A 12,852-nucleotide genomic window follows, 5' to 3' on the forward strand; every position below is an offset into this window, starting at 1 on the left:
GCCTCTCATGACTCCTGCTGCAGCACAGGCAACTGACAGCGAAGCCCCGAGATTGCGGGTGTGATGCGGGCAAGGCTTACCTTCCACCATTCCCAAATCTGAAAACAGTGCCCTTGGTCTTTATCCTTTATAGCAGCTCTTTCTGCTGGCTGATTGCCTGCTCTGTAGGTTTGCATTCTCCTTCAGTGTCATTTCACAAATTAACCTCTTCAGTCATAGGTGAGGGGTCGTCCAAGCTCTAAACTTGAACTCGGTACTGTACGAGCCCCTACCGAGGTGTGGCAGCCAACCACTCTGAGACAGAGGCTTCCGGACACACAGTAATTTCGGGGATAAAACTGGAGTTCTGGGAAAACCAGCGCAATCCAGGTCTCTTTTGGCGTTGCTCCCAAGGCTCCTGCTTGGAAGGAAGGCGGGGGGACCGCTCCAGACTCCACTGGGGCAGCAGATTCAGCTCAGGCCTGAGTCCACCTTGGAAAGAGCTACTCCTTCCATCGAGTTGCCTGGCAGAACTCTGCTGCTCTGGAGAAGTCTTGCGTATGGCTCAGGTAGGTGGGTGATTCAGCTCTCTGAGAGGACTCAAAAGAGATTGAAAAGGTAAGCAGAAACCATAGCCCGTGTCCTCTTTCTCTGAGAAGCCGCTCACCGCCCTGGGGTTGGTCTTCCTGCATGGGCGGGACTATAAGTGGGCTGGGCCTGTGCTTTTCATCTCCACTGGGCAGGCAATCTCTTTAAAGACCCCCTTCCAGCCACCACCGTTTTCGTTCCCGACTTCACTTTGGGAGGAATAGGATACATCTACGTATGAGTGAGTAGAAGAATATGGTTTCTCAGAGCCTCTTTGTTCCTCCAGTATTTTGCTCACAGGGTTTGGTGCCTGTGTGGTCACAGATGTTCGGGTTCTGACTGTTTCATGGTGGAGGGGGATGTTGCACGCACGAACATTTCTGTGTCACACTTACTGGGGCTCAGGAATTGTCAGAGGAGCGAAGAACTTAACTGTATATCCCACTCCTTGGGGTCTTTCTTAACATGAATTCATCTCAAAAGACTTAGTTCATACCAATCCCAGTTTTCAAGCTTGAACTACAGCTTCTAGTACTAACTTGGGCTCTGTCTCTTGTCAGCAAATGTTGCCTGTCTATCTTCCTTCCCAGATATCTTTGTCTATTTTGCCCCAAGGAGAATCTTCTATTGCTTTGGGAAATTGTTATGGTCTAAGACTATTTTGTTGGGTCTTGCTGTCAGTTCACTGGTTCCACAGAAACCAGACTGTGGAACCACTTTCTCTAGTACTTTGACATAGTTATTCTCTCAAAATATCTCCATGCTTCAAATTTGTGCAGAAATCTCTCATCCTCCCCTTGAAATACAGCAGAAATTCATGGGAGGATTCCAGCACTTTTCCACCTTGGAGGATCCAAATAATATGCTACTAAGGGTGAATGCAATGGCAGTAACTCTAAATCCCTTGATTACTTTCTTAGTAGTCACCACATGAGGTCACTGATATGGTGAGGTTATCCTAGCATCTGTCATGTACGTGTGACAATGCTGAGCAGTTTATTTTCTTTAGTGGTTTCACACAATTTATAAAGAATCATTAACTTTCACTCCCTGTCATTGATAAATTGCTGTCAGAGGAATTTCAGACCGATGAAAAGCTTACGAACACACACACATATCTCTGTGCGCGCACACACACACACACACACACACTCAGGCACTCACACCAGCACCGTGGACTGACACATTTGGCTGTATTCCAGGATGTCCCTGGAACCCTAGAGTCCCTCGAGGACATATCAACTTCTGATGGAAATAATGCTCTGCGTTTTTGTGCTCCGGTAACTATGTCTCCATCAGGTCAAAATATGCTTAGAGGCAGTGCCGTAGCCTCCCTCAGGCATCACCGTAAAGAGCTGCGTGGACATTCCGATATTATAAATCAAACTTGATTCACACTTCCTTTTAGGCTCCAGAAAGAGGATTTATAAGGTGTGATAGCCTTTCTCTCTCTATGGAATGAATTTCCTTTTTCACATTTCAGAATGAGTATAATATGTCTTCAGCCAATTTGAATCCATCCTGGCCCCTGTCAGATTAGATGATATTTTTCATTAGTTTCTGGTGTCAGCTGAGAGGCACTGTCCACAGTTAACTGCCGAGGCGGACTTGGGCTGTTCCTGTTTTTCCTATGACTTACTCAACATTTGCTTCTCTTTGTTGAATAAAGATGATATCTTATTGAGAATTTATGAATTAAAATTATAAAGAAAAAAGTTAAATGATAAAACCATAGACTGTTAGTAATGAATTAATCAAACATAAGTTTCTTTTGTTCCAAGACACTCAGACTTCCGAATATAAGAAATAAAAGTGGTAATTGGAAGTGAAAACACCAAGAAGTCTCTGCAACAAACATCTGAGGTGTTGCATAATACAGGGAAATGGAAGGACGAAGAATTGCAGGGATCCCTTTCTACTGGAAATCATTTGCCTAGTAGCTTGACTGTTACTCTTCTCCATGGGCTTAACCCTTACCTGCTTATCACAGAGTCCAGCCCTGAGCTTGCTCTTCATTTCATTTCTCCTCCATTGTGTTATAAGCTCCTGGAAGGCAGGGATGATATCTACAACTTGTATTTTTCTCCCTCAACACGGCTTTACACATAGGCTAGGATCTAACAGATGCTTGGAATTATTGATTAATTGATCTTTCCTTTCTCAAACCGATAGCCTCTCCCTGCCAATAGGTTAACGGAAGTCCTTCTGCCAGCAAAAGTGCAGGTCTGGTTCAAGAAAGAAAAGCTTGTGAAGGGCAGGGCAGGGCAGGATTGGCTCACAAAGGCCCCAGTATTGGACAGTGTGTGACAGGGCAGGTGACGAGTGAGCAAATGAGCAGTGGGTGCTTTTACATTATCTGGGGGTCTAATGGGGAACTCATTACCCCGGATCTGTTAACGCCCCCATCCAGCCTGGGAAACTGCTCAGGATCCAATGGAGTTAGGGCTTCCAGTGAAGAATCGGTAGTTACGCATTTGGCGCAATGACGAGGTCCTTGTGGTTTGTTCCTCTGTGGCCAGTCTCACTGAGCTTCACCTGTCTGTGTCAGGCTCCCCTGCCAGGCCAAGCTGACATTCCAAAGCAGAGTTTAGTCCAATTGAATGCTCAGAAATATTGTTATCAAGAGACATCACTGGGGGCTGAGGACCATGACCTATTTTGTATGGGATTTTTCCAGTGTTGGCCACCTGTCAGTTTTATTTTATGGTTAACTAGTATGAAATGCTGCAGCAAGAAAAGTTTCATTTTGTCCTCCATGGTAAAACTAAGCCTGTAATACCACACTTCCAAATTCCTGACCCCTCTCTTTTCCTTGCTGTTTAAATATTTATACTCAAGTTTCTAAAGCAAATTAAACATCAATATGCTCCAAGGTTGAGAATCTATTTTATAAGAACATTAATAAAAGTGAAGGTGAGAAATGAATTTAAACATTTTTTGGGTAGAAGAACTACTTATACTGTTTTGTTTTGTTCAGGTGGAATCAATTTCAGTTTGTTACAGTTTTAATGCCTGGAATGTAAGAATGAAATTTATTTCAGAAGTGGGAAGCAACACTCAAACACATATTGCCTTGCTTTATTAGTTTATCTCAATTCCACTCACTCTTAAAAATATAATGTCCATATTTTCCATCGCCTCCTCCTCTCTCCCAGTGTGAGAAGAGAAACCTATCAAAGCATCTTTTATTTTATTTGGTAGTGCTTTTCAGATGTAGGCTGCACCCTAACTTTACATTTAAGGGATCATTGTGAGATCGTATCCTTCCAGAAGCATTACCAAGGGGCCACACACAGTAAAGAATAATGGACTTCATTTTAACCAAACAAATCAACTTTTAAGCTAAAGAAGAATGTCTAGAACCAAACATCTGGCACTCCTGGGATTTCCAATCTGTTGATCCTCCATTTATTTATTCACAAGTGTGTGCTGACCCAGCTCTCGGAAATGTAAAGCAAATGAGATGAGATTTCTGCCCACAGATAGCTCATCCACTGTGTATAAATAGACACTGGTGTGCAGAAGTTCAGAGGGACGCGAGATTAGCTGTACATAGGGGCCAGCATGCCTCAACAGGAAAATGGATGAAGGGAAAGAGAAAACCAAAAGTCAAAACCCGCGTATACCAGCCAGCCGCACACTGGTATAACAAAAAGCCTCAGCCAAGTCCGTAGAGAGAAGTTTCATTTCACTCATGATTTTGAGGGTTTGCTTCTTCTGAGGACTGCGCTGGTGATTGGCAGGTGCTGCAGCGTCTGGGCTCACAGAGAGGTGCAGAGAGAGCCGGCTGGGCCAGGCTCAGGCTTTTGTGACCACCCTGCCTGGAGAATCAGGGGTCCAGGGTGTGTGTGTGGGGCAAACCCCCTGGACTCCTGAGTTTACTCGTCGGCCTGACTGGGTTGGGAGACTCCTGGAGAGGAGGGCGGTCGCGGGGCACTGCGCTCTTTATGGCTTCATGCACATGGGGCCCGGGAGCAGGTGTCCCCGGGGCAGGCTTCCCGGCCTATCTCCCGCTGGCTCTCTTCCCTGCTCTCTGCTTCCCACCACCCTGCACCGAGCAACTTTGCTCTGCCGTGCCCTCCCCACCCAAGATGTCTCTGCTTGGACCCAGACCACAAGGACGGCAGCCCCGAAACCACTAACCAGGGCAGGGATTGAGCTCAGTGGCGCCACTGCCTGCCTCGCAAGTGCAAGGTCCCAAGTTTGATCCCCGGTACCAAAAAAAAAAAGAAAAGAAAAAGAAACCATGAACCAAACCAACCTCTCCTCCTTGTTGCGAGTGTCTGGAATTGTGTTCCAGCAAGGTGAGCTTCCCAGCACACTCCAGCGACCTAGGGTCACCGTCAGGCCCAACTCCGAGGGCCATCCTCCCACAGCCCCACCTGGCTGAGCCTGCCATCACAGGGGTCCGTAGGGTCATCCAAAGCATTCACCAAGCAGAGCAAGGTGCAGTTAAGGCTTTTATTTCTAACTGTTAAAGAAAATGTTGATAATTTTGAGCCAGAAGGAAGGGTACCCGGACCCACAACAGGACCATCCATGTAGAGTTGCTTAATTACTTCTAGAAAGTAAAGTTCTGTGTGAAGTCAGAGCGATCCCATACGTGGCGATTCCTCTCTCCTTTTATTTCATTGTTGCATCAGTTTGATGTCCTTGGCGTTTGCAGCCACGGAATGTACTGTGAACACAGCTGTGGTGTTTAAGTATACTTGTCACACGCATGTGTGTCTTTGACTGTCTCTTTCTGCTTGCGAATCTGCACGGTGCAGACCTCGTGACCCTTCCGGAGGTGGGTGTGTGAAAGGCCTGGGTTCGTGGCACTGCTAAGCCTTGCAGTGTCCAGGGAGAAACTGACTTTTTATTCTTCAAGGCTCCATGTATGTTTCTGAATAGACCTGCACGATTCCAGCACACTAACTGTTATTTTCTCTGCTTTTCTGTGATCTAATAAAATGCGTGGTAACATTGGTTTAACAATTTTGAATCTATGACACAGAATTTAATTAACCAGTAATGATCTGTAGTTTTGATTATCTTACCAGCTTGTTCTACACCAAATTCAAACTTGAAGATATTCCTCCACCTGCCAGTATATCTTAAAGTTATAAATGCTATCTTCTGTGAGACCAGAGAAAATTCGATCCCTCATTTTATTTGGTGAGTCACCCTTGCAAGTAGCTATTTCCAAGTGCATATATTGCTCGCTTCGTTTTATCTTGGTTTTCTTCATCCAAATTCAACAGATTTGTTTAAATATTTTGTAAGCAGTAATATCTGTATTTGTTACCTAAAGGTGTGGTTTTTGATGATGCTTTACTGTTAAGCTTTCAGAATTTATTTAGTTATAAAGGTGAAGACACCTGTTCACTCCAGGTAAAACACAGTCAAGACTCGGGCGAGTTGCAGACTCCTCTCCGTCTTGTCCTACAACCACTGGGAAAGACCAGTGGCCTTTCTTGGAAAACATCCGCCTTCCTCTCCAAAAAGCGCTGCGATCATGCATAGCTTATTTAATGTACCCGTTTCCCACTATCTGCTCCATTGGATGGATTAACTATGCTGGCAGGTAGAATCATTAAAACTCAGAGTCACCTTTCCCTTTCTCCCGGGACCGTGGCCTCCTGTGTCAGCGCCGTGGCCCTGCTGCCCGTGTCTGTCACCGTGGTGAGCAGCGCTTCAGGCCGGCAAGTTCCTCCGACTCCCGCCCGTGTTCCCTCCTCTGTGAAGCCGGCGCGGTGGGCTTCGTCTCCTGGCGCTGTCAGGACGACTGCGGAGCCGCCACAGAAAGCTCCCAGGGCACCGGCCCCCCGTGTGGTACTCTGAGGCTGCCTGTCGGCACGGAGCTGCCTATCGCCTAGCCTGTCACGACGGAGCTTTCCCTAGAGGCAGCCGACTCACAAGCTTAGCGTTACAGCTGGGAACAACGCTGAGAGGAAGAAGGCTGCACAGGGAGGGAACACGGGAGGGAACCCTAACCCTAAGTGAGCCCCCCACGCACCAGTGCACCTGCAGGGGAGCCTGGCGCCACGCTGTCATCCCTCCTCTCAGATATTGCCTCCTTTTCTTCCCCTTTGGAAGTCGATGAAAACTTCAGAGACCCTTTAGAGGATCATTTAGATTTAGGCATCATTTCAATTTCTATGTTTGGAACTTAAAAAGACAATGATAGCATCATAACTACAGCGCGTTCAAGTTTTCCGACTGTCGTGGCCATTATACTTCCAGGCTTTCATCCTATTAGGTTTTAAATATAAATATATAGGCTATTCTCTAGCTGGAGTGAGGAACTAAAATCATAGCAACAAACACGACCACGCACGGTTCCTGAAGATGGAGCGTGCTATAGGCTGTGTCCTAAAGGTTTTGAAAGCATCCTGAAAATGCAGTAAATTGACAGAACAATCTTGTTTGCCATTGTTGTCCAAGTTCAGAGATTTAAGTAATATAAGATTTAACACAAGCCTTATCTTAAATCTTATATTTGAATCAAGAAATTCATGTTATATTTAAATAAAGATATAAGATATAAAGTTATTAGGTAGTGGAATCAGGATTCAAAACCCAATTGGTTTGGTTTAAATGCCCCAGGGTTCTCAAACAATGTTCTACTGGGATTTGTCTCCTAAAAAGAACACTGTGCTCCTTCCATTCTCTGGAAGTCCAAGTGGGACGCACGCAGGAGAGCTCTCTCTTCCAGCAGGCAGTGGCCTCCCCTGGAAGCAGCTCCCCAGGGCTGGGGAGTTGAGGCTTCTCCTAGACTGTGTGTGACTGGTAACCAGGGCATTGCACAAGCTCCGGGGTGATTGGTCTGATTTTCTAATGTGTCCTGGGAGAGCAGGTTACTAGGAGTGGGATGACCTGGTCAAAAGAAAGTGACATTGTTCTTGTTAAAGTGATCATTGATTTTTCTCTCAAGTTTCCATAGGGAATTGCAGGATAAATTTCTATTTGCTACAGAATGAAAAAAAAAGTATTCTCGGATGGACGTTTGTGTTTCAGAAATGCACTCTTGGAAGGAAAAAGAAGTCTAATAGAATACTCAGAGTTTTCTTAAAATTATTCTTCAGGTTTCTTATTACAAAATGACTTAGAAGAAAGGAAATAGCCAAGTACAAACTTCTTTTCAGGTGTCTGAGAAGAAAGGAGGTGTGAAAATAACTGAATTCAGGAAGTAAGTCATCTTTTTAGTTACTTGCAGCCAATATTACCCTGTAGTTTGCTGTGTAGTCATATCTATTCATACACTGACAGAAACTTCAAATTTGGTGGCCGAAATTGTTAGATCTTTAAGATCAAAGAGAGTGAAATTTGTTTAATTGAACAAGAATGTGTACCTACAGCTAAAAGGGCATCACACAGTGATGTAAAGCATTAAGCAGAAAGTTTTATGATTCGATCTTGTTTTTTTTATTCTTGCCCCTTCCAGTGACTGGAAGCACCAATTAATTGGTAATTGTTTCCTTGTCGAGTCGAGGCTGTGTGTAGAAGAATTCTCATCAAGGCTACATGGGTTCTAGCTCAGACACTTGGAGGGTGTAATTTGGGAACATCTTAAGCACAGTGTGTGGATGTGGGGAGGCCCCAGTCCCGGCGATGCTTAGGAAGCCGCCTCTCATTTCCCAGCCGAGCGGAGCTCACACTGCCTTTGTCACAACTGCTCAAGCACCCTCATCATCGCCAGGGCAAAGATGCATTTTTAAAAAGAGCCGAAAGGCTCATTTACAGGACGTAACAGGAAGGAACAGCTGGGAAGACATTGCTAATGTCTGCTGGGTAATTAAAAGGAGTTTTCCAGATAAGCACACGATCTGAAATACGTATTTACCCAAGAACTCGAGAACTCAGAGTGCTCCCAGAGAGCTCTCAGGCTGTGGGTAAGCCCCAAGGTAAGTGGAGCGGAGGCTGCGGGGTGGACGGAACTCTCAGAATCTGCCTGTGTGGGCAGCTTCCTGGGGCTCGGGGTCAGGTCCCCTCCTTCGTCCCGTGTTCACTGGCTCTCCCTCCTCCTCACACTGCTCCTGCCCAGGACCTTCGATTCCAGCCCCTGAGGACAAGGAGGAGGAACACAATCCGCCAGGCAGGAGGGCACCGCAGGCCACGGCAGACACAAGTTTACCATTGCGCAGGGAAAGTGTTTAAAATACGTTTTATCGTGAGCTCTTAAGTGAGGAACACAGAGGGATCCACTGAACTCACAGATCACGTGGGGTCTTTAAAAGAGTATTTATTTAGCCAACAGGGGTGCACACCTGTGCTTCCAGTTGCTCAGGAAGCTGAGGCAAGAGAATTAATTGGACCTGGGTGGTTGAGGCCGGTTTGGACAATGAAACAAGACCTAACCTGCTGAGAAAATCAGGCGTGCGTTTAATGGTTTCATAACATTACTGAGGAGTTCAGAATTTTCTTTCTGTTTATTCTGAATATAAAATCCTTTGCCTCTTTTCATTCAGAAAGATATTGGTCAAGAGAAGAACACTATGATTTTTCTTTAACAATACACTGAAATTTCCTCTCTCAATCCACTTTCCCTGTTTCATAGGTGGAACTTTTGTCTTTATAATAAAGACATACATTAATAATTTTGGCTTTGAATTTTTAAGGCGGCTCTTGTTCTATTTCTTTATTTCCTCATGGAAGAACCCTAGTAAGATTTTGGTCCTCATTCCCAGCTAAATGCTTTCAAAACTAGATTTATTCTCTTCATGCAAAGACCTGGAATTGCATCATTTCATTCAGGTTAATGACATAGTGATGACTTGGTTTTCCTTGGCTTAAGCTGCTCAGAGTTAACGTTGGATGCCTCCCTGCATGCTCCAGGTGCAACCTGCCACTGTGGTTGTCCAGAGATCTCTCATGTAACAACTCCACCTGCATCCCGACGTGACACCCCCACTCCACGAGGCCTCTGTCACCTCAGTTTGTACTCCCGCCCTTAGCATTTGGCTTTAAAATTTCATTTCAGGATCAAATAAAACAAATTAAATTAATATTAAATTATGTCACTTCTCCACTTATAAATTATTTAAAAAATAAAAATGAGATTCAGAAGCTTTTTATCATAAAACCTGAGAATTTTAAGTTCATGTAAATTTGGGCTGATGTGTGTAGTCTGGCATATTTACTGTGACTTTGGTGTCTGGTGTTTTGCATAGCACTACGTCTTGGTAACTTCACAAAATGTGTATGAAACACCGTGTGTCGGCCACTAATGAAGTAGTAGACCCTTGACCGCTCAATGCTTTGTAGTAGACTGCGTTCTTCATGCAAGAAACTGTTTGCAATAATTTCTTTCAAGTACAAGAAATTGTAAATAGTAGCAAGATACAGACTAGGGAAAGGATGGCTAAAGGAGCGAAGTCTTCTCTAAGGCAGACCAGTCGGCCTTGGGATCCACGGCACTCCGCCCTGATAAGCATGTTCAAGCACAGGAGCCTTCAGAGACGCCCAGGCAGAGGTGCCGAGTGGAAGAGTGGATGAATCACTGCAGGTCCTGCCTGAGCACAACAGAGAGGTGGGCACCAAGTGGATCCAATGCAGTTCTAGAAAATCGGAAGGATGGAGTAAAAACTGTAGAATTACTTTAAAATGTTATTTTGTCATGTAAGAATAAGAATCAGAATCAGAATGTCATATAATTACTTTGCAAGTCAGAATCGTTACTGTGAAGGTGAAAAGTGGATGGAGGGCCAGCAGATTACAGCGATACTAATGAGATATAAACAATGCTTGAATCAAGACCTAGACACGGCCCTTTGTGATGGTGTTTGGAACCAGACAGGTACAACTTAGCACCGATGCCCATTTCTTGCCTTTAATCCTTCTGCTTTCTGGAAAAATCTTAATCAGATGACCAACCACTGCCTTGCCAATGTTCTGGAGAGTGTACCATCTAGAATCGGCACTCACTTCCTGTGGGTGACCGCGGGCAGACTGCAGCCCTGAAGGCACCTCCCCAGCTGTCCCCGCGAGACCCCAGGCTCCTCGAGGCTGCCCTCCCGGTAAGACTGTGCACCTAACTGCCATCTGACCACATCTGTGTTCCAGATAAAGACCAGGAGCAGATTTCAGTCTCAGAGAAGTGAATAGGAATTATGTTCATTGATGATTTAAATATTGTTACAAAGCAGTCAGGGTGAAAAACTTGAATCTAAACAATGAAAAGTAGAGAGATAATTCACAGCACGTTATCTCTCTCATCTATCATCTATCTATCATCTATCATCTGTGTCTGTTTGAAACTTGGTTGAGACTTGATTGTTGTATGTATATGAGATACAAGACTAATAGGAAACCATCCTTTTTTACAGGTAACAGAAATTACTTGTATTACTTGGGGCTAGGGATAAAATGAAGACAAAGTATGTGATTACTGCTTTCGGGAAATATAGCTCAGGATAAATAGACTATTAAGGCAGTTCCAAAGCAAATGATTATTGCCATACTGGGACAGAAAAGTGTTCCGTGAATGTGGAAGAGTCACTGAGAGGGAGAAAGGGCTGCTTGAAGGAAATGAAGAGGGAACTACGTGTCGAGGAGAGGAACAGGGATCAGCCAACGCAGAGGGTGAGGCCCTTGGCTTGCATCCCTGGAGCAGGGAACAAAGTTTCAGAGATGTGAATGGGGCACTGTGAGTGTGCATGGCACTGTGTGTGATACCATGGGTGTGCATGGCACTGTGGGAACCTTGTAGCTAGACAGGGAGCACCAGGCCCTGAATAAAAGTATGCCACTGAGATAAGATAAGGGATGATGAAGAGAAGATAAATAGATAAAGCTGAGTTATCACTTTTGAGCTAAGATAAAGGGGAAAACCAGAACCACTCTGGGGAGGTTGTGAGATCTGCAGCTTCTGAGGGATACCATGGACCGGGCGATAAAATCCAGGCACATGGCGGACACTGGGATTGATGTTCTTTCATTTCTGCTGCACTTAAATAACCACACGGATATGTCCACTAGGGAATTAAATGTGTGAGTTGGGGCACAGGAGAGGGATCTGAGCTGACGTGTGAGCTTATTCATCCCTGGAGTACGAGTATGAGTTCAAATTAGTGGACTTAATGAGATCATTCACGGAAGTAAATAGTGTAAAGTTTTTAAAAAGCAAGAAAGAGCATGAAGGGGACCACAGGTAGAATACTTGGGCATTCTAATTCTGATACTCAAGATTTAAACAAAGAAGGAAGTATGTGCATGCATTTTAATCTTTTAAAATATTTGTTTTTCTTTTTTGTCATCTTTCACTTCTTCCTATTACTCCTCCTCCTCTTTCTCATTTACTTTCTTCTCTTTTTCTTCTTCCTCCTTTAATTTCTGTCACTTTCATCTCTTTCCTCCTCTTTCGCAGTTTTAACTAGATCTGACAAAAGAGTGGAAATAACAGATTCACTCAGGGTCAGGGATTTACCTGATGAGTATGACATAAGGACAAGGGGATTTTGGACAAAGGACACAAGGACTAACAAAAAGCTTTGTCAGGGAGGCAAGGAGGATGCAGGTGGGGGAGTATTAGAAGGAGATGAGAAATCGAAGGACCCACGGAGAGCCAAACAGTGCGCGAAATGAGGAATAAGAAAGTGAGATATTAGGCAATGCAATCCTAGAGAAATATGATCCCAGAAGTTGTGTGATTCTTGGTGACTGCGAATGTCACATGACTACTGTAGGCTGCAGAGGGAATGAAGTGACCCCAAACTGAAGGGATTCGGAGACCTGCTGTGTCCTTGTGGTGGACACCTGAGCCCTGTGCCAGCTTCGAAATGAACACTGAGATGAGCCCGCCGAGAGGATTCTGAAGGGCTTTTACAAAAAGGGAAGGGTGCGCACGTACACGTGTGAGTAGAACGCAAAGGCAGTGGAGAGGAGGCGCAGCTTTCTCTGGGAAAGGAGGTCGAGGCAGGGTTCTGAAGAAAAGGTTGGTGACGCAGTAGAGGAACATGCGAAACAGAAATTTGTCTTCAGAGCTTGCAGTAGATCTGAAATTGAGAGGGGATGGAAAGAGACTTCACTTCAGATTCCTGGCCTTAAGGTTCCTAGCAGAACACTGCTGAGAGACATTTCATTGCCAGGCCCAATCCTGGACCTGATCCTACGAGGATTTCAGTTGGGGACTCTGCTTAGCATGTCCCAAGGAAGGTGGACGATGCTGACCACTACGTGCAGGTCTCATAGGCACCGACCACATTGTGGGAGAAGGAAGATGTGTGGCTGCCTGCCTTGAGGAGTAGGATTTCTACTCGGCATCATCAATGGCTCCTTCAGTTGCCTGCTAATGCCAGTCTTGCC

General features: G+C 45.0%; 1 protein-coding gene across 2 annotated transcripts in view; it reads left to right on the forward strand.

The window, feature by feature from the left end:
- Positions 1–12,852, forward strand: part of LOC147821432 (uncharacterized) — a 483,327-nt gene that overhangs the window by 444,175 nt on the left and 26,300 nt on the right. The window lies entirely within an intron of this gene.

The sequence above is a fragment of the Heterocephalus glaber genome, unplaced genomic scaffold, assembly GCF_053883595.1.
Source record: "Heterocephalus glaber isolate CG9 unplaced genomic scaffold, H.glaber_assembly_v1.0 deba00001737, whole genome shotgun sequence".
Classification (NCBI taxonomy): domain Eukaryota; kingdom Metazoa; phylum Chordata; class Mammalia; order Rodentia; family Bathyergidae; genus Heterocephalus; species Heterocephalus glaber.